The 23,206-nt window shown below is 40.8% G+C and overlaps 1 protein-coding gene across 1 annotated transcript in view; it reads left to right on the forward strand.

The window, feature by feature from the left end:
* The first annotated feature begins 8,689 nt into the window (after positions 1–8,689).
* The window catches only part of zfhx3b (zinc finger homeobox 3b), a 287,455-nt gene continuing 272,938 nt past the window's right edge, over positions 8,690–23,206 (forward strand). Inside the window, exon 1 of the mRNA XM_076882856.1 lies at positions 8,690–9,063. The gene's annotated coding sequence lies outside the window, so the exon portion shown is untranslated. The remainder of the gene's footprint in view (positions 9,064–23,206) is intronic.

The raw sequence follows: 23,206 nt of genomic DNA on the forward strand, positions 1-23,206 counted from the left end.
GATGGAGGGCAGTTACGGGGTTCAGTAATGGCACCTCACCATATTTTATGTATGTACAGATGGAAGAAAATGAAAATGTTTTCTCAATAGGTTTGTGCCATGCAATTTCTTTCAGCTGTTATGTGAGTGCCTGTGTGTGTTTGTGTGTATGTGTACCCCCCTGTCTGCATTTAACCCCCCCTCCACCCCCTTTTATCTTTTACTTTTTGTTTCTGGCACATCCCCAAGGTTATATCATGTCTGGACATCTAGTCGGGCCAAGTCTTAATGCTGAATATGTTGTGCCCCTCATCCCCAAACATCACACTATTTATTCTTCACCTGCAATTACATATTCAAGTCTTTGTCCAGTGTCTACTGCACACCCTGCTGTGATAAATGAACGTGACCTTGGGAAATAGATAAAGGTTGAAAACAATGATCCCACTTTTTATGAAATCATTTTCTCCCGCGTTTCCCGTTTTCAGCGGGTAACGTGCATCACTCTCCCGCCCGTTTCTAATAAAGGTTTGCATTTAAACATTTCAGCTACATTGAAGTGAAACTGAGGCGCAGGCTACAGATGTGAGTCATTATGGGTAATTTGGGCAGTTAAGTCTCTTGTCCCTTGACCTAAAGGTATTATTTCTGGAGCTTGTCAATAATAATAAAAAAGGACAAGCTCCCTTCTCGCCGTTGCCTCTTTGGTTTTCTGAATGATTTGATTTTCAGTCATTTTGCATGCATGCATCTGTATGTCTGTTTGTGGCTGCTCTGACAAACTGCTTTGGATGCAACATAATAGATTCTTCTGGCAGATTTGGCAACCGCCATGGCAAATGAAGTCATTTGAATCTGTCAGAGCTCAGCATTGTAATATTTCAGTAAATATGGGCAGTTTCAGAGTGAAAGCAGTTCTAACAATAGACAGAGACTCTGTTTTTGACCTTTTGTTGATGGGAGTGCTCTCTTCTCAACCTCTTCACTCAAAGCAGACAGCAGTACTCGTGCCTAGCCAGTAGATGGTGTGCCTCGTTTAGGTTTTCTCAGTTCTCACTCACTGAACCTTGCTTGCTCACCCGTGACTTGTGAAAGCGCTCTGGGGTAGGCCTCCCTAACCTATCATCCAGCACCCCCTCAACACCCCTCTGAGCACCCCTTCCATTTCTGCCATCTCCCCCATCTCCCCCCTCTCTCTCCATCCAGGGGGCAGAGTCACTGAGGTGGCAGTTCTAACAAGCTGCCGGGGACCGCACTGCTCAAATGAGCCAAATCAAAGAGAAAAGGGGGAGTGGGATAGGTAGCGCCATGAACCCCCTGCAGAGAACAACCATTCTGATGAATATGAAATGAATTTGTATTGCTTGACATGATAAGCCCAAGGATAACCCTATGCTCAGTTGACATCTTTACCATGACATTAAAAGATGCACAAGAAAACATCAACAACAACAACAACAAAAATTACGATAGCAACAACTGGCCAACTAGCCGTGAACTGTTTGCAGGCTGATTTTCGAACAGCATCACTGGAGAATCGGTGAATTGCAAATTAACAGGATGCAGACGTCTCTTTTGTTGCAGACAAGTTGAAGTGTCTAACCTTCCAGTGCGTGTTTATGTCCTTTCTGAAAAGGACACAGAACAGGTGGATGACGTAGATATTACAAAACCACTAAGCTTTTTTAGATTCATTGACTGGTGGACTGGCATTAATAAGAGAGCACTGCTGTATCATTTCTGTTTCTCTGTCAAGTTGCCGTCCTCTCTTCCCCTCCTGTCTTCATTCTTCATTCTCTCTGCACCTCCCTGACTTCTCATTTCATTTTGTGGTGCAGTTGCCATCCTTCTGCATCTTGCATCTCTCCTGGGATGTCTTCTTGGGGCCTGTGTTGTTGGTGATGAAATGGCGTCTGGTCAGTCCACAAAAAAAAAAAGAGGAAAAAAAAAAACAGGCTCATGGAAGAAAAAATACCACATTGTGTCCTCCCCCATCATGCAGCTTTAGTCTGTCACTTCCTCAGCATGTTATTCAAACATGTGTGAGTGACCATGCACACGCGCACACACACATGCGCGCACACTCATGCGGATGCTGCACACTTCATTTAACACATACAGTACAGACAGAGGACTTTATGGTTTTCTTAAAGCTAGAAAACAAGGAAGTGCACAGAAATCGTAAAAGCCCGTGTTATCATTTATGTTCACAAATGCTTCTGGCATGGAAGAGGAACCATTGAAATTGCTCATCCAAGAGAAGGGAATAGGAAACGTGTATAATAATGTGAATGGTAATGCTTTAGTTTTATGCCCCTATTTCGGCTGTATGCGAGCCCAGAACCTAGATTTGACAGTGATTTCACAATTTCTAAAATGAAATGCGTACAGAAATAACAATTTCAGAAATATTTTCTCTTATTTTTCCCTTTTGGTGTTTTTGTCTTTTTTTCTAGACTTTTTTGGGGTTTAAAGAATTACACACTGAATACTGCTTCACCTGCAGTACTCGGCTTTTTATCCGCTGCAAGATTTTATTTTAGTAGATTCCTATCACAAAAAAGCCTGCGTAGTTGTCTAAAAGTAATGGAACCTGCTTGTGTATGCAGCGCCTGCTGAAAGTCAGTAGGATGCTCGATAATGCTAGGACTTAAGTGTTTCTTGGTGCCATTAGTGTTATTCAGATGTGTAAATGTTGGATTTAAGGGGTTTCAAAAGAATAAAGATATGGATGGCAATTATTTATGGAATATATATATATGTATATATATGTACTAGAGAGAGAGAGACCATCAACACTCTTTATTCATAAATACAATAACATTTTAATAGGAAAATCCAGAGCAGTGTTATGTAATAGTTTTTCTCCTCTTCTTGTTTACAGACTGATGTCATGTAGTAGAAGAATGATGGATGCATGTACCTCTCTGTAACTTACACCTTGGCTTATTACCTCTGCCAAAGAGGTGGAGCCTTGATTTCTCTGTCTGTCAGCATTGCATTCAAATCAACAGGAAGGTTTTAGCAAGGAAACCTGTTGGAGAGGTTGCGCATTAATGAAAACTGTTGGTCTGGAGATCTCTTCTAGTTCAAATTGTGGGCCTGAGAATATGAATGAGTTGCTGTTGGTTTCACGGGGGACACGAGAGTCACTGCACTGTGGCTAAAGTTTAGCATCCACATCAGAATAACGAGCTCGTGCTTTGTATAGGCGTCCATTTCTACTCTGTCAGATTTACATTTGTCATCTCACTTATACTTCAGAATCGTTGAGAAATTTTTGTTATAAGACAGGAAGTTTTCCTTGAAGGAGCAACATGTGGTGAGGTACTCGATCATTAACAGTAAGCTGTCATTCAGAGCAGCGGAGCAGAAGTACAGCACATTGTTGATGCTCTGGTCCTGGCTTGTATGTCATTTCCTCGGTGCTTTTGTGAGCATTGTCTTCAGACTAAACGCTGGGGGTATTTTTGCTTTTACTTTTCCTGAGTGGACACAATAAAAGCAATTTCTCTATAAAGTCACTCAAACATGGAGTAAACGGACAAAAGGGATTGAAGAAATCTGGGCCACAGCAGAATCCAGCCTGCCCCTCTGCTAACCTCCTCTCAAACAAACACAGCAGCCATTTCCTCCTTCTGTCCCTGGAGCCCCTCGCTTCTTGCTGCACCACCAATTTGGGCGGCCGCAGCACAGGTGTTGTGACGTGTGCCATTTTTACCCTGTTTCATAACGTAGGAAAACATGCTGTTTTCTCAAGTGTTTCAAATGGTTTATATAATACTGTGTATGCAGTTTTTCTAAATTTGCTTTCTGAAGTGACTGATTGAAGAATTTAGGTAAAGAAAGCAGGTATTCAGAGTTTACAATTTATTTTATTTTTTTATTATTTTGTAATAGATTATATTTCAAATCAAATATGTAAAAGCATATTACAAATGAAAATCAAAGCAGTAAAATATTTATATTCATATATTCAAAATGTACTTAAAGAATAAAAAAAAAATGTTTATACAATTTAAAAACCCATAATCCTTCACATCCTTGCTGTCTGCTTTTGTATTTTGCTTTACAGTTTATTTAAACCTTTCTGTGGAGCTTCCCGTTGCTCGGTCTGATGTTGTATTTTATGTGGAGATGCATCTGGTAGGAATCAGTTGACCCCGCTGAGGGAGCTGAAAGTGAAAGAGGCTGTTATGCTTTAGTACTGGCCGAACTGCAAAAGTCACAGCCCGATCAGGCTAAATCCCTGGCGTGTCTGCAAAGTCAAGCATGATGGAATCGTTGCCGTGCTGTACCGAACAGAGACAGCCCTCGCCGAAGTAAAAACATATTTCTGTGTTGTCTAATTTTGGTTAGTTTAAACAATTTCCAAAATGTCATAAATGTTCGTTACCGTAATTCTTTTTTACATTTCTTGATATGCTGAAATATATTTTTCACAGTTTTATTTTCATGCAGATATTACCTGTGGATTATTTTTAATATCATTTTCTTAGTGTATCCTTATTTATTTTGGTTTTCTCCATAATTTTACCAAAAAATACAAAATGAAACAGAAATAAAACTAAATGTTAAATTTTTAAAATATAATTTAACTAAGTAATTTAAACGCATTTAATTAAATTAAATATAATTTAATTCTATTTTATAAATTGCATGAGTACAGTGCAGAACAGGTAGTTTTAATAAATAATTAATTTTAATAAAAAACATATTTCTTTCAATGCTCTAAGTGTAAAGTATAATGTTTTGTGTGTGTTTCGCCCTGATATGGCTGAGTTATTTAAGTTTTAGGGACAAAAGGGACAGGGAGGTGTGTTTATTTATTCTTTATTCTCCTCTCTTTCCATCTCCTGACATATCTGTATGGCTCATCTTCCCGTCTCTTCTTTGAATAGAAGTAAAAGAAAAAAGAGAGAGAAAGGTTCATTTTTTTTGAATCCGCCTCTCGCCTTACCATTTTCATCAGCTGCTCTGATAGCCATGAATCTTGTCACTCATGTTTTTCATCAACTCATGTTCACGGAGCGTGTGGCGACTCCTGGAGATGGCCGCTGAAGCGAATGCAATGGTCAGAGAGTCACAAACCAAGCTTGTGAATAACACAAACGCACACATCGACAGTATCCCCGGCTCCCCGTGATGATGCTTTGGATGTGTACTAACATACAAAAAGCAACGGCAGAAACAGAAATAAAACATGGCAGGAAAACGTCTACGTGTCTGTGAATTACACGTACATCTCTTTGAGGTGAATCCGAACAGACAACAAACTGGAAAACTGTGTACAGTTGACAAAAACACGTCTTTGCGTGGACTTTGGTTTTTCACTGGCGAAATGTTTTGTAAGACATGCAGGATTTTGGTAGGAGGAAAACCATGTTTTCTTGTGAATGCCGGTAAAGAGAGCAGAAAACAAGAGAGCAGAGTGCACACTGTAATGTTTCCTGGTGGTTCGATTCTCAGATGGCAGGAGCCAGTTACTATCACTGGGTTTTCCCCTCTGCATCTGGGCTCTGCTGCTTATCAGCTCAGCTGTAGTTGTTTTCATATGTGAGCCATGTTTCTTTTGGTGCATTTTTTTTCTGCCTTCTAGATTCTTTGTTCTTTCAACCTGAACTTGACATTGTTTTCCCTGCTTATGTTCAAGGCTGGAATGATTGGCTATGACAAAAGGGGTATCTTCCTCCATCCTCAAAAAAGAGTGATGGCCTCTCAGACAGCTGTCATTTACCATTAGCCATGCACTGTTCACCTCAACTAATTTTTATTCCTTATAGTTTTTCCCTTTGCTTGTAATGTTTTCCTTTAAAGGTAACATAAAGCACATCTTATGTTCTTTCCCCTAAACCCACAAATGACTCTATGAATTAAAAAATCACTTGTTCTCATGGCGTTAATTGTGATTTAATTGCCCTAATTACTTCATTATCTCCTTCATGATTAAGATAATTAGCTTGGTGTTAAGTACAGTGACTTTTATCTGTAAGACAGGAAGAATTCCCCTTGATTAGTTAATGAGATTAATTAAATGAAGTGATACACCAGGTATAATAATTGTGCAAATTCCCACCTGCAATTCCACTTTCACGCCATTAATGAAAAATCACTGTAAATGAAGACATGCATGTGTTTCCATCTGGTAATTAATTAGAAATGACGGCCCTCACAGTTTAAATGTGAAATGTGGATAATTTTATGTGTTCTTTAAGTCTTTTTAACTGAAACAGATGCCACTGTGTCATATATATATATATATATTTTTATTACATAAAATGTTCTTTCAGAATAAGGTCAATCAATGATAACATTTCTCTGGCTTTGGATTTGATACAGAGAAAGATTTTTTTAAATCTTTTTTTTTTTCAACTTCATACATTTTATAGATGTCGTTGCTCGCTTTTGACTTTGCATCTCTTAAATTGTAATTACTTGTTAAGCGTGGGATGGAGTTTGAAAAGTGACCTAATATCAGTCTCCCTGATGAGTTTGGAATAGATATTAGGCCTGTTTCACAGAAACTGTAGCTTGAATAAGGTCAGCATGCGTTGAATAAAGCTGAATCAATCAGCCTGGTTAGTCTTTAATGGAATTTAACCATTGAGAACATAACAGCCGAAGTTTAATACGGGATGCAGCTGGAAAATCTAACAGTGTGCTGAAAATCAGAAGATGTCTGGCAGCCTCGTCTGTCTATGTCTGTGTTCCCATATCTTTACTTTCTCCATCCTCTGTGTCTTTCTCTCTCTGTGTCTGCAGTCAGAGGGTAGAGTCAGTTTTACTGTCACTACCTGTGAAATTGTATTCCACGAAGATGGATGCTTTCTCTTATATTCATGACATCCAGCAAAGCACAGTCACCTCCAAAACTGTTTAATATGGATGCCGTGGAGGCGGACACATATACACATACACACGCAAACACAACACATGCATGCACGCACAAACGCATGGACATAGTGCTCCTGTGCGCTTGCACCCTCGCAAACACACACACACACACACACACACACACACACACACACACACACACACACACACACACACACACACACACACACACTTTTTGCCCCAAAGACAATGCATGGCTGGTGTTTTGCTCCTGCTGATGATGAAGAGTGGTAGTGACAGTGCTGCTCTCAGTAGGGTTGATGCATTACAACACAGTGCTGCCATGTTGCGTAAATTCTCTGTCTCTCCTCATTGAGAACATGGAGGCTTCTCATCTAGCCTGGTACACCAGTGCACTTTAGCTTCTCTACTCCCCTATTGTTCCATCGCTGGAGTTTCATAAGGACCGTCACTCTGTGTAGGCTAGTCATTCACTTCGCCTATTGTCTTTTGTGTGGGTATTTTTTTCCCCTGGCTGAGTGGCAGTCCAACATTGTACTTAACTCACCTGTACCCACCTCCCTTCACTCTTAGGGGAGAAACCATGCAGAGTAATCAGCGCGGTGGGGGAGGAGGGGTGCGGTCTGTGGGTCAAGAGGCCAGAGGAGACTCACAGTTGAGGGTTTTGCGGGCTGCAGCTGCAGAAATACACAAGATTAATAAAACAACACTGTGCACAGGATAGGAGTCTGAGGCTACCAACAGACCCTCTCTCCCCTCCCTTTTCACTTTAACCCTCCCTTCACTCTTACAGCCCTGCCTTAATATAACCAAGACATGGAACCCCATGAGTACTGGGGGTGGGGTGGGGGGCATCGTTATATTTCTTTTGGGCTTTGTTTTCCCTCTCAGCGCAGTAGTACAGTAGTGAGCCAGCACCCTTCCCCTGCCTGCTTGAGGCCAGCGGGGTCTTCCAAGGTTCCTCCTCACTATGTTCTCTGCGCCGTCTGAACCCTCTAGTATTTTCTTTTGACACCCTGATACAACAGGACAATGAGACGCAGCTCTTTGCATGTACAGGGATACAAAAATACACAACGCAGTGCACTCTTTTAGGAATATCTCCACAGAGAGGCTCCTTGAACAGTCAGTGTTGTTGCATTTCATTCTCTGCGAGCCTGTTTGGTTGAGCTGTGTTGTAGAACTAAACTTAGGCACCATGCAATAGCTGCAGGTTGTATGGAGTTTCTACACCTCGTTCTTTGGTGTGGGGGAGGAGAGGAATCACAGGCTCTGTAGAAATGGGGGTTCTGCTCAGAGGTTCAGAGGAGAGGTTTTGTGTAATCCTATGCTAAATTCAGCATCAGATCTTTTGGGGAGCTGTGTAAAACCAGTATGTTTTTCTTGTCTTTACTTTCCCTGCACACCTAAAAAATGATGATAGCACATGGCTTTTCAGCTATCTCACCCTGAAGGCAAAATGTACAAGGCTGCTAGGCGGCGTTACCTCTTCCTCTTCCTAGAGACAGCTAACCCCCTCAAAGGATGCTGATGTCTGGAGAGGGAATGCCTATGAGCAGAAATTGGGAAGAAGGAAGGAGGTTTTGGTGTAGGGTGGGGGTAAAATGGGGTTTTGGGGGTGGGGGTGAATAAAAGGGAAAGGAGGGAGGGAATATGTGTTTGATTCACAGCAAAAAAAAAAAAAAAAAGTCAATTCGGTCCCCCTGTTCTTTGTAGAACATTTAGCTTTGACCCTCCCTTGCTTTCTCTACTCCCTCCCACCACCACCACCCCCCCAACTCATGCACACACAGACACACAGGGTCCAGCAGATCTGCGGGATATTACACCAGCGAGCCTTTTCTATCTTCTGCACAGAGATGCATGCTTCTTAATATATATCTTCACCGTATAGTGTGTATATGTCCACACTGTTGCAACAGGCAGACACTGAGGGAGGAGAGAGGGAAATAGGGAGAGAGAGTGACAGGAAGAGAGTGAGGGAGGAAGAGAGAGAGGTAGGGTGAAAATCAGACTGAAATAGGAAAAGGGAGGGGGAGAGCTTTATATGTTGGTTTCATGTTTATGATGCAGAGAAATATATCAATTTACTTTTTTTGAGAAAGAAAAATAAGGGTAAAGGATAGAATCAGAATATTTCTCATATTTCTGGTGAACTAGTCAGCATAACTGCATCCAAAGCCCTGACCAGATCTCTACTTGTGCTGAGCAGACTGGAGGCGACCCGGGGTAAGTTATGGGCTTTTTTCTTTCTCTCCCTCTCTGCGCTGCTGATTACGATGCTGCTGATTGATTGGTTAGAGGCTGTGGATTATCACGGGCCGCTCGTCACCAGGTACCTGATGATGAGAGAAGAGAGAGACGAGAGGAGAGGAGGAGAAGGGGAGGGGGGGGTGAGAGAGGAAGGAGGGGTGGAAATTAGATGAGCACGGCCAATGCTCACATCACCAGATCTCACTAACTCTCCTTCTGATTTCTGTTTACTCTGCCGTTGCACATTTGTATACAGCATGTGCAAAAATTGATTTTGTGCATTTGTGTGTATTTGTGTATCATCTGGATGTGCATGTGTGGTCTCAGCCAACACACGTTTGCAGCCCGGCTGCCTTTCCTTAGTCAAGCCGGCGTGTGCTGATGAGGCCGTGGGGAGGGGTTTTGCTGATGAGGGAAAGCCAGAGGGGCTTTTTTTTTTGTGAATATGCAGATGAGGGGCATGTGTAAATGGGAGGAGGCTCGACGTAAGTGTGTGCCACACGCTTTACTGTTTATATGTTCTCCATAGGGAGCCTGATCCTCAACAGATTGCCAGCGTTTGGTGTGATCTCGCTGCTGCTTTGTTTGGGGCATTCACTGACAAAGATATAGAAAAGAAAAGAGAGGAGCCGGTGAGGGGGAAACGAGAGGGGGGAAAAATGGATAGAAAAATACAGTTAAAGAGAAAGAGGGAAAAAAATGGTGGAGCAGCTTCGGGGCATATTTTCACCCCATTGACAAGACGTGATGATTGCTGTTTTGCCCCCCTCCCCCTCCCACCCCCTTTACCTCCCCAGACGTTTTTCTAATCCATTTGCATGTCAAAGCAGCGGAGGCCACTGTGCAGATTAGTATGAGATGACATAATGATGTAATGAATTAAATGCTCCTGTTTAAGCCCTGCACTTTGCTTTCGTGGGAGGCATGGACAGTGGGATAAGGAAACAAACAAGAAAGGAATAAGTAAGGCTAAGACGCTGGCAAGCACAGAGTTCACAGTTTATAAGTCATTTTACAAATGAATACTGAAATAGCATTTTATGCTTGATTTGACCTACAACCGCTCCTGTGTTTTCAGTGATTTTAATCATGATTGCATCAAATTAGATGCATGCATACCTTTGCCTTTTACCATCTGTACAAATCCAGTGTTTACCATTAACATAACAAATCAGATATTATATTATATTTATTTGTGGGGATTTTTATATAATATAATGTAACAAATCAATGTAAACTTAAGACATGTTTGTTTTAAAAATTATTTTTAAAGCCTATTGACCTATTAGTTTCCTTTTTGGATGCGGCTCAGTGTCTTTGAAAGTCTATGTTTGAAGAGTTGCACAGAGATTGTGTGGGGGAAAAAAAGAAAAGAAAGATTCAAATTTTTTCTTGAAAATTGTCGAGGATCTCATATTCTCCCGTCTCTACTCGGCTTATTTGTTCTTTTTTTCATGGTAAGTTTGCAGCATTTTAACGTTTACAATTTAGTTTAAAATATAAACTCTGAATGTGTGTGTGTGTGTGTGTGTTTTTATTTTTTTACCAAGTCTCGTTGTAAATTGTTATGGCCTTCAACACAGAGCACTAAAATAACTGTGTGTGGCAACAGCAAAGGCGTATGGAGTATATGATCGATTGAAGCGCTGGCTGAAGCAGTGTTTTTATGAAGCCGAAAAGATCTGAGACACGACACCTGGGTCTCTTAGGAGAAACACCTACTGTGTGACAGAAGCTGGAGTGTGTCACTCTTGTCATCTCCCACCACAGAAATGACTGGGACACCCCAGCACACACACACATGCACACACGTGGACACACACACACACACACCTCAGTCACCTGTAGCAATTTGGGATAGCTCTCTTATTGTGGGTAAGGTCAGTATGGGGGCTTGTTTAGGAGATAGATATGTCCCTCATCTCGACAAACTTTGTATTATTCACAGTACCTTACTTCTCTCCGCAGCTATCGATTTGCTACACAGATTCAGTTTTGCTTTACTTTTCTATTTGTTCATGATTTGGTTCTTCCCCCAGTGGAAGAATTGACTGGATTGACACCAGAATCCATACTTAATGAAGACATCATGATGGGTGGAATATTTATAGAATTTGTAGAGTTATTTACACATAATATAATTGATGGAATTATTGAAGCAATATTGATTTGGTGTAGATTTGAAATCATTTCTGGACAAAAAATTGTATTTGCGGCCGCTCGTAGGAAAAGCGAGAACCAATACACGTACTGTTGCACTTGGAAAGAGAAGAGAACATTTATAAATGTATTCTTTTCTAGTTTATGATTAGCAAACCCCAGAATGGCCCTGGAGCCGTGTCCAGGCGGGTGTGGCCGCGTGGAGTCAGCTGGCTGGTGTGGGAGGAGGGGGGGTAATGAGTATGCACTGTGACAGCTGGGATAAAGTGTATGGATGTGTTTGGTGGGAGTAATCAGCTGCCGACCATGGGGTGCAATAGGGTGATGTGAGGCTTTATGACTGCCGAGCTTGCGCACACACACACACACACACACACACACACACACACACACACACACACACACGGATGGACGCAGAGGTCCGTTGGGACTGTATGCTTCACCTCACCCTTGTGCTGCTCAACATATCATGGGCTTCACAGCTAGCTTCTCCTTCAGTAAAAAATATATTTTCAATGTTGGCTTTCAAAGCTCGATGAAAATTAGATTTTTGGGGGAGTGGGGTGTTGTAAACATATTTTAATTTTGAGGAAAAAATATATCAAAAAATAATCATCAGAAAATAAATCACTTAATTCAGATAAATAAAGCTGTATTCTGTGAATTAGGAGTATTTGGTTGTTAAACAGCACGCCCAGGAAAATATTGAATATGTGGTATTTTAAACAAATGCTTTTCCAATATTGCAGAAGAAAATGAATAATGTGGCATCATATATTTCTTGTGGTGGTGGTGTTGTATAATTGCATTACTGAACAGATTTGCTTTGTTACAAACCACATCTCAATTGAAGTTTTTGGAGCCTGTGGCTACAGTGCTTTACAAATAATTGATATAAAGTAGGCCCTCCTCGCCAGTGAAATTGAACACACTAATAAATGCATAAAGAGAAAATAAATATTGATCACCCAGTACATGAGAATGGGATAGTTTTGATTTGATTCGTACAGTTTGCTGCATGTGAGTATTGGTGGTAGTGGGGAGCATAGACGTGTGTTTGTTTGACCATCTGGATGTTTGTGGTTGCCTCTCTACAAATGTGCAGCTGTAATTCTAAGCTGGATATGTCTGTGGTCTATAAATATTATGTCGGTCTTTGAGAAAGGTGAAAAGATGCCAGTGTTGGTCTCTGTTTTAGCTTTTGGCTTCACTTCTCTGTGTGTGTGTGTTTGTGTGTAAAGTGAAAGTTGGATTAAATGTGTGGGAGTTGGAGCCCTTGCCTTGAACTCCTGGCCCTGTCACTCTGGGCTGCAGTTTTCCACAGATCTTCCATGTTCTCTATAGTCAATGAGGAGGATAGGCGGGAAAGAGGATTATTGGTATTGATCTACCCAGGGGGATCATTAGGCATCACTATCAATTCACAGCTCCTAGCACACAGCACCGGCCTGCACAGACATTGCCAATTTGTCCCTATTAGAGAACCCAGTTTCTGGGTGTCTGCTGTGAAAGGCAGCTCAGGCCGCACTGGAGAACAGCCAGCTAGGGCCTGGTTTGGGCCTGACCATGGTGAGTTTGGCTGCACTTGATGATGAAACAATAGGCTGGCTGAGATATTTGAATATGCAATAGACACCTTTTCTCTCTCTTTCCCGTATTTTGCATTAAGATGTCTGTGACTAAAAATGTTTATTTAGGGAAACAAAAGAAAAAAGATTTTTTTAGACTCACACATTCCACTTCCTGTCAGTAGCTTTTTCTACATCCCCATATTATTTACCAAGAGGTAATTGGCACTGTAATAGAATACTTCAGTGAGGCTTATCCAGCCTGGCCCACTTATCTGTGTAAGCTGGCTGTTCTGGGGACTAAAGCTGCTAGATCCGTTGTCGCTGACTTTAACCCTCTCTGCTCAAGTCAGGTGTGCAGGGAGCTGCACTGCTGACTGCTACTGCATACCATGATGGGTGGTAGATGCCAGCAGGCAGCTCTCAGTTCACTTCAGTTTAAAGATACAGCCACTCCTCTCTTTCTCCCGCTCTCTCTCGTCTTTTACATTCAATTTATTGGGCACTAGGTTAGTTTACCACATGGCTTTACACCAGCAAAATTTTAACATTATTATTTAAAATGTAACACAATTTATTACAATAAGTGGAGAGAATTAAAAAAACAATAATTGGCTTTTCTTCACAACTGAAAAAGTACCTGACATTATATTTTGTGTTAATTTTATGTAAATAACTAGTCTGGTGTACATATAGTGTCGAAGAGTGTTCAGAAAGAAAGGGCTGTTTTTTTTAATATCCTAAAAATAAAGACACTAATTTGGATACATATTGGATTTTTTTTTTTTAATTTCACTGTATTTATTTAATGTGTTTTAGTGTGTCTCAGCCTCACTCCCAAGGAGTGAGCCAGACAAACCTTGCAGTCAACCATGCGGGTCAGTGAACAGCAGGTGTTTTTTTTCTCACGCCCCTTGACTCCTTCCCTGGCCTCTGTAGCTGCAACTTAACAAAAACACACATGCAGAAAGCCATCGCTTCCCACATTAACTGCCCTCTCCCTGCAGTCGAATACAGCTTGGAGACACTATACTCATAGTATATTAAGGAATATGCTGTGACAGACAAATGTGTCTGACTTTGTAAACAGTGCCAGGGTTAGTAAAGACTGTTCCATTTCACATTGTGGTCTATTAGAGGGTGAGCTGGGTGTGAAGGACATCTTACAGATCTTTTAAGTGCTCTAATAAATCATCTTGAGGACATTCAAAATTCATCAGTGCTAGCTCTTTGCCCTCTGTCTTCCTGAAACGTTGGTCAGACAGCCTTTACGCATGAGCACACTCACTGCAAGCGGTTCTCCAGGGGAGCAACACATTGGTCCTAAACCTGACTTTTTGCATGTGGAAATCAAAGACTCGCTGGTAATGACTTCAGTCTGGGTAATGTGTGGGGGTCCTTTCGAGCTGCGATTCCCCAGGCGCAGCGGTCCTTTCACACTTCCTCATTCACAGGCGATTCATAGGACTCTGCAGCTCTATCATGCTGGGTCAACGACCACACAAATGTCATATGGAGCCAGCTCTGTTTTAACCAGCCCCATTCAGTCAGCCACACTTCATCAAATATAAAAGCAAAGGAAATATTTGTAAGATTAAATCATCAGGAAGTGATCATCATGAACCAGTGTGTGACAGAAAGTTTTTTTTAGTATTAGCATTAAATTGCATGAAGACCACAAAAGAAATAAAAGACTCAAACTGATGATCTAATTGCTGCTTTGTTAAGCTTCAACAGCAGTGTCGTGGAGCCACCAAGAGAGGGCAGTATGGCCTGCCTAAGAGCATGGCTAGCAGCTGCAATTCATGGTTGGAACATTGTGATCACCTGACATTTGCTTGGTTTGTTATATGCCTAGATGACATGCAGACATCACCGTCCTTTTTTCTTTTTTCATGGTGGCGTGGAGAAACTCTCTGATCTTCTCTCCAGCATGCACGCCTTTGCTATAGGTTTTGGTTAATTTCCTCTCAGTTCACTTTTAAAGGGAGCGTTTCCTAGTAGAAGGAATATATTGTGCTTGAGAAGTCAACCCATTATTTGCTTCATCTTATAAATAATAATACTCTCTTAGAATGTTATTAGAAGCCAAAGCAGAGGGACATTTGTTAAATTAAACCGACTACATGGTCAAGCGCCATTTTGTTCCTATCCTTTGTGTTTTTATGAGGCACTGGAGGCAGACTGTCTGGGAGTAATCAGATAAAAACAGGAATCATTCATGATCCTTAAAAATGTACAAATGAAAAATAAACAGATTGCACAGAGGCAGTGGGAGTGACGTGTGCTTCCCTTTTTTTATGGTTTTTACCCAGAGGGCCAGTCATTGGTGGATCTCACTGGTAGAATTTCAGCATCACATCTCAATATGCATTTGTGTCGTCTTGTATGTTTTGTTATCTGAGGATGTAAGAATGTGTATGTGCGTTTTCTGAGGGGTGATGGGAGAGGCTTACTGTGTGCAAGCGAAGGAAGAAAAGGAGAGAAAAAGAACGGAGAGATGGATGAGGGCAGTTCGGGGGCCCTGGGTGTTTTAATTATCCACCACTCTGTCGTTGGGTCAGAGCTCGCTATCTCTTCCTGGCTTTATCCCTGTCTCATGGTTTGAGCAGTACTTTTATCCCTAAGCCTTCAGCTCCTCTGGCCAAACAAAGAAAAAAGGGAGGGCAAAGAAGGGGTTTTACAGCAGTAACTATGCCACATTTACCATTAATATCCCTCAATCTCCTCTTTTTTTATGTAGTGCAGAGCAGAGTAACCTCAATAAAGTGACCCCAGTGAGGCCTGGTGGTGTATGAATATGGCTGTTGGGATAGAAGATCCTCTTGCACTAGGTCAGAGCCGGTCTAGCTCTTCTCAAAAGCTGAAGCTAAGTGCTGGCAGCCTCCTAAACAAGTGAGGTGAAGGAGCACATTTTTTTTTATCTCCTTTCTCCCTTCACTCTTTCATTCGGCCTTTTTTTTTTTTTGCAAGAAGAGATCATCGAAATGCCAAGCGTTCCAGGAACGCTGTTCGTCTGATAACACTATTGGCTGAAGAATGGCTACTGTGGATGGACACAGTGGTCACATGACCTTGCTGTAGAATTTCCCCGAAGCGGAAGCATTTACACATCCACCAAAGAATCGGGGTCGATTACGCTGTCTTTGAGCGTACAGACAAACTCGCACCAACTGAATGCAGTTTTACTTTCAGTGAGAATTTTACTTTCTCATTTTAACTGTTGCATTATTTCCTGTAAATTTTGAACATGCTTCTTTTTAGGCACAAAGAAAAATGGTGTTCCTTTTGTTGGAAATTAACCGAACGTTTTCTAAAATTCTGTGGTAAAAAGAAAAACATGATAATTTGCTTTTTGTGTCGCAATTATTCTTGGTATTCTTTATAAATTTTGTCATTTTTAAAATCGTATTCACCAAAATATATTAAAGGAGGAGAGCGATTTAGTGTGGAAAAAAACATCACCAGACAGAAAGTCATTTTTTTCCCTTTTACTGTTCATATATTGTTTATCCAAAAAACAAACAACAAAGGCAGAAAGTAAATGTATTTCTTAGGACGCGCACAGAAGCTTGTGTGTGTATACTGTATATATCGCAGATGCTTATGTGTTAGTCTGTAATTTCTGGACTGTACTATATCTCCATGACAACATGGTTTTGATGTGGGTTCCCTTCCTGACATTTCCCTGTTTGGGAAGGCTTGTGAATTGCATTGCCTCTCCTTCAGTCAGCATGTCACATGAAAAAAAAAAAAAAAAGGTGTTTGGGGGTGGTGGGTGAATGGGGTGGGGAGGGGTACATAGGGGGGGCAGTATGAGGAATCTAATGGGCGTCTGGTCTGATTGTCCTCAGCCGTGGCAGTAGAGACAAAGCAGATGAATTGTGCAATGGATTCGAAGAGATTGGAGACAAGTGCATGTCAGCAGCTCCTCCATCTCTCCTCCTTTCCTCCCCCCATCCTCCAGGATCCCTCCCTCTCCATCTCTCCTCTCTTTTTGTCTGACATCCTGAAAAAAACAGGCATGACAGCAGTGCTCCGCTTGAGCAAAACATTAAAAACAAAATGCAATCCTCACCCATTTTGCTTTTATATTAGATATTCAGGCAGACACTCAGTGTGTTGGGCCCATATTAATTGTGAAACTCTGCATGACGAATTTTCACAATATTAATCACTGAGCAAACATCAAGGACATTTTGATTCATGCTGTCTGAAGTGCTAGAAATAAATGACAGCATTTATACAAAACACATTTAAAGATAAAGGCACTTATCTAATCATCTTAAAAGAGGCACGCTGGGCTGGAATCTGATAGACTTTTTCCCTGAATGTTTTTGTCTCTCATTCTCCTGATTTCTGCCCCTTTTTGTCTTTTTCTTTTTTTTTTGTTGCTAGGATGGAAGTGGGGGGTAGGGATGCGGATTTGGTGGGGGACACTGTATCTTTCTCCATCTTGAGTAAATGTCTAGCCAGTGTGTCTGGCGAGTATCTATCTTTTCCACCGGACACTAACCTCCAGGAAAACGTTGCTCGTCAGCAGCCCCACTGCTTCCGTCCTGAAGCTGGTCACAGAGCAGCCATGCTTTGCATTTTCACTCGATCGTTTCTGAACCCTGGCAGGAAAAACAAAACAAAAGTGAGAAATCCACTGTCTTTTTCACACAAGTTTCTGGTCAGTGTCTTAGAGTCAGTGACTGATTTGTTTGCAGTACAGTCCGGGACTGTAAGTGTGAGGCTCCCCTATATTAAGCATGCTTATGTATTTTAAACAGCTGCTTTGAACTTCCAAAGAGGAAGGGATCTGTGAGGTATGGCATTTCTTTCTACAAAACAGGTGTAGTCATTTAGTGTCCTTTTATTTATTTATTATTTCTCTCTCTCTTATTTATAGCTATATATCTATATGTCTCTCTTTCTCTCTCTACATATATATATATAATATGTACGATAAAACAAAACACATTAAAGCAAAAGTAATCTCAGGAGTGGAGAAACTTTAATTTGTTTAATTTGTTATGTCTTAGAAAAAACAACCCATTATTAAGATAAATGGACCCAATAAATTTTCATTTCTGTCAAGTGGCCACCTTGACAGTACTGGTCTGCCAGCTTTTGTTTTGTGTTGACTGCATTTATTATTCATCTTTACATCAGTCTGTATTTTAATATGAATAATGGAAGAGGTATCAGAGAAAGAAGAGGGATGTGAGAGAGGGGTGCCACACAGCATGTGTCCTTGGCTGTTCTCTGCTCCAGCACTCCTCAGAGTGGAGCAGGTGGGGGGTGGAGGGGCGGGGGGTTAGAGGAAGAGAAGGTTTGTTGGGCCCCGAGTCTTGCTGTGTCTGGTGCAGGGCCAGGATTCTGGGTCCTGCTCTCTTTGTCTTTCTCTCTCTCTCTCTGTCCCTCCTCTCCACCTCCTCCTGCCTGCTTACCTGGCTGGCTCTCTTGTCGGATTTAATAACAGTGTATAAATCAAAAGCCTCCTGTCAGCCACACAGCCTTCATTAAATTCAAATGGGGAACGGGTCTCTTTGGATCCAATTTTAATAAAACCAGGTAATCAAATATGGGTTTAAAATTGGGTCATCATTTCACAGCCGCACAGAAGTCTGATCGCCATTGGTTTCTTGTACACACATTTACCATTTCAGTGAAGAAGCCCTCACTTATACATATAGAGTATACAGTAAATATTTTCTCCAAGGGCAACTATATATTGTTTTCTTTTTATGCACACACAATGAAAACTTACTAACTTATTGCATTCTTTTCAGTCCAAGAACTTCATCATCAACGCGTTTTACGTTTCTTTGTGCAGTTTGTAATGACATTGTGATTTTTTTTTTAATATGAGCAAAATATACATCGGTGAAAGTAGTTTATCTTCCCTGAATGCAGTTAACAGAAAAAAAGAGATAAATCTCATCAAAGGTGTATTAAATTGTCATTGTTACTGAGCCTTTAGATAATTCACAGAAATTCAATTTGGCTCAAGATTTTCAGTTTTTATAGCTTTCTAATCAAAACATGCCTGACCACGTCACACATATGTATATGTACAGTGTGTTGCAGCTGGGCCAAAGATCAGTGTTCTTACTGTATAGAGTGATTATATCATCTATATGAGGTATCACGATTCACTGAAAGATAAATTAAGCTTTCAGGGTGATCCCCCCCCCCCCTCCCAAAAAAATAAATAAATAAAAATAAATAAATAAAGTTTAATTGTGCCCAGTTACTTGTAAGAACTGCATGTGATGAATGCATCAGTGCTAGCTATCTCCTTTTTTAATGGTGGTGCCTTCAGACCTTGTCTACATGTTTTCGATATCTGATGTTTGATGTGTTGATGTTTATAGGTTTGCACATCAGCTTTTTTATTTTTTCATTATGACTATAAATAAGGATATAAATCATTGTGCATGTGCAGAAATGTAAGAAAAACGAAGGACTTCTGTCCTTTATCAGGTGCTTTGCACATGTGTTTTGATGATCAATAGTTGGGAAAACATGCATCATGCAGCTTGCGAGCAGAAGAGGGCACTATGAGTCGCTGCTGTGCATTCTCTGTCCCTCTCTTTCATTCTGTGTCCATCTCATCTCACTTTGTTTTGCCTCCCTCTGTTTTTTTGTAACAATTCACCATATATGTGTACTTCAAAGCCAAAAGCCACTTTATGTCTGGAAAAAAGGAGGGAATATGTAGGATCATAGTTAGAACACATTCTTTAAAACCACAGGTGGAAATTATGAAAAAGCTACAAATACCATTTTCTGCACAGACCACTGCTTCATCTGCTTTGTTTAACCTTATGCATGTAGTATAAGGTGCAATATTGTACCTTAGCACTCCCTTTAGTGAACGATATTAACATGTTTATAGTTTTACATACAAAGTTACAAAAAAAATGCCCCAACAACTATATCTGTTGTTGTGCAATTTTATATTTTATGTAAATACTGATTTAAGTACATAATCACATTTTTTGTACTTAACAATACTGTAAGTGGCTATGCTTTCTATATTTCTTTTATGTCCAAGATCCCTCCCTTTAAGCGTTCCAGCCACACCTTTGTTAGAGGAAGACAATCACAGTCGGTCCCGGAATTATTTTTCCTCCTCAAAAGCCGTCATGGCCGCTCTACCTGAGCATTGTGTCCTCTACAGGCAGGTCAGAGGAGTTCCCATCGCCCCCTGGTGTGTTTCCCTCTTGCCTCTGTTCTTCCTGCCTCCCTTCCTGTTGCCATCGTGGCCTGCCACGTTAGTGCTGGCTCCCGCTGCTCAGCCCTCTCCTTCAATAAATCTTCATATGTGTTGGAGGGAAGGTGGAGGGTACAGACAACAATAAACACCGGTACTCTCCATCAAAGGGTTATCTGGCTTTCACAGGCGCACTGACAGACTGCTCTCTGACACGGAGCAGAGGCCAAGTGCCATGGCTCAGATGGGGAAGGGAGGCCAAGATTTGAAGAAAGGAAAGTGATTCATTTACACGCCTAAAAAAAAAAAATCTTCAAAAAGTTCAAGCATCAAGAGAAAAGAACTGATGTCAAAACAAAGTTTGAATGATTAAGTCGCCAAAGATTCATGAGTCCCCATAGTCTTCCATGCATAGCACCCCCTTTACTGCATTTCTTTCTCACTTTTGTCTATCTTAATATTAAAATAGTAAATCTGCAATTTGGCTCTGAGTATGAGTATGCTTATTCGTCTGATTTTAAACAAATAGACTCAATCTTCTTGCAGCGTTTCAGAAGAAACTGTGTTTTATGAACGGTATATATTTTTTTGTGTGTCGAGTTGCAGGGCCCTATTCTTCAGTGCCATATTAGTGTGTCAGCGAGGCCTGCATGTTATGAATTACCAGCCCCAAATTTTGCAACTTAAAAAGTGGGAATGAGAGTAAACCTTTTGTTTATGTCACCTATCATCTTGAAATATTTACCACTCTACGCCTCTCAGCTCCCTGTCTCCCTCCAGTGTGATAAAAGGTTGCTGGCTCCCAGTCTTAACCCCTTCTTGCTTCGTCCCATCTCCAGCTCCATCTGTGCTGAGAACAGACATCATATAAACCTCATCTTTCTGCTCAAACCTGCTGCCTCCATTTTTTTTTCTTTCTTTCTTTCCCGCAGGAAGTAGTTTATTCAGGCTGGTTCCTTTGGGAATCATATAAGCATTTGACCAGGTGTCTGTGACACTTTTCAGTATTTTATTTCAGAGCATGTTTGTGTGTTTAGTTGTGTATTTGAGTTATTATATGTTTGACTACTTAGTTCGAGGAGAAACAATACACGTTTGTACTTTTGCACTTTGTATGTATGTGTGGTAGGGTATGGGTGAAAAGACAGAGAGAGAGAAAGAAAAGGAAATGAAATTCAATGCTGAATGAATTATGGAGTATGTATCGTTACCTACTGCGTGTTGTTCTGAGCGTGCAAGAGAATGGAATTCATGTGCGGAAGGTGCAGAAATAAAAACAGAAAAGCTGCAGTGTGTTTTAGACGGAGTGCCATGTACTGTATGAATTGCCTGCGGTTGCCTTGCAGGACTGATACCTCTGAAATCCACTATTTCTCTCCATTTGCTTTCAACAAAAAACATGTCCCCCAGCTAAGGTGCACATTCACTGTTTTACCACCACTTTTTCAAGAGAAAACAAAACTGTGCGGAGTAACAGCCAGATACTGGTTTTGTAAAGATGTATCGCAGTGCTTTCTAAGGTAGATTGGCATTGTGCGAGAGTCCCCTTCCATGCACCGCTTTTCACTGTGAGGGGCTAGCTGGTGAGATCAGAATTACTGAAAATTACTGCTGTTGTGTTGCTTTGTTACGTAAAATGATTGTTTCATCAAACGCGGTACTTGTCGTTCTAGGAATTGCTAATCAAAAGACAAGTGAGCCTACAGTAGAAGAAGAAAAAGCATCCTCTATTTTTGATTTACTTTTTTTTTTGTTATTGACATGAATTCTAATAGGCTTAGCTACATGTGTTGCACAGGATAGATCTTACTGAGTTTGATCTTTTTATTAAATTATTTTTTTGTTTTCCAGTTTGAATAAATGGAAATCAGTGCTTACAGGAAAGTTTATAATAATAAAAACCTACTGTCAAATAAATGGAAAACTTTGGTGAGTAGTTCAAGATCCCTAGTTTTGTATTGCTCAATAATATGCATAATTCTAAAAGGCAATTCTTCCTGTTCTACACATTGCACTCACCTCTGTCCTTGTCTTTTACTTTGTCTTTGTCTTCTACCTCTTCTGTTTACTCCACTTTCACCTAATCTTTCTGTTTGGACATACCTCAAGTATTCTCAGTTGCATTGAACAGTGAAACGACTCTCCTCTCTGCCATCCTTGTTTTCAAGTCCCATCCAGATTTTTTTTCTTTTTACTATTGGATTGGGGGTGGGGGGTGGGGGGGGGTGTAGGCCTGATGTGGGGGTTATGTTAGGAGGGGTGATCATAAATATTAGGAGCTGCATGGAGACAAAGAGGCTAAAATGGAAAGGCTTGGCTGGACGAGGGGACCTGGCCATGTCATGTACCCCAGTCATTTTTCTTGTGCGCTTAGAACTCAGTCAGGGGTTTAATTGGAATCCAGACTTCAAAGAAACCCTCGGCCCATCCAGCAGCACCCCATCCCACCTCCACCCCTGCACTAACTCCCCTGGCTGGATCCACTCACGTCCACAGCACATACACACAGACCGTGACCACTACAATATCAGAGAGAGCATCACCATGCACGACCCCGGCTGAAATTGACTTTGCTCATATTTTCACAAGATGTTTAGGTGTGGTGCATGGATTTGTGTGGTCCTTGGTTGTGCTCCTATTTGCACATACCCATTTTTGTTGTGCTTTATAAAAGTTGCATACACTTTATATATTTTGTTTGTTTGGCAATGATTAAACCCAGATATAATATATAAAATCAGAATAAACAGAAGTTGACATAATATATATGTATATATAATTTTCCTATTGCTGTGTAAAAGAAAAGAATCCGCTTGTGTGGAATATGAATGAAATATGAATGTCACCATATTTCAAGAAATCTACAATAGCAAAAATACATACTATGTATTGGTACTAAAAACTTAAAACATCTCAAATAGTTTAGAATTGTTAACAGGTAAATACATTTTGTTGTACAGTTTCCTCCACAAGCCATCGAACAAAACTTTTACTATGCTGAATGACTGTTTTTCATCTAGTGGGCACACACTGGTATGTTATTTTACTCTTTTAAATGATTGTCTATGTTATTTCTACACTGAATTGTCTGGCATTTATGCCATTATTACAGGAATTAAAAATATGCTGTATATGACTCAGAATTAAAGTGAGAGAAAGTTAACTTTGTAATAGGCAAAGCCAGAAA

The sequence above is a fragment of the Maylandia zebra genome, linkage group LG1, assembly GCF_041146795.1.
Source record: "Maylandia zebra isolate NMK-2024a linkage group LG1, Mzebra_GT3a, whole genome shotgun sequence".
Classification (NCBI taxonomy): Eukaryota; Metazoa; Chordata; class Actinopteri; order Cichliformes; family Cichlidae; genus Maylandia; species Maylandia zebra.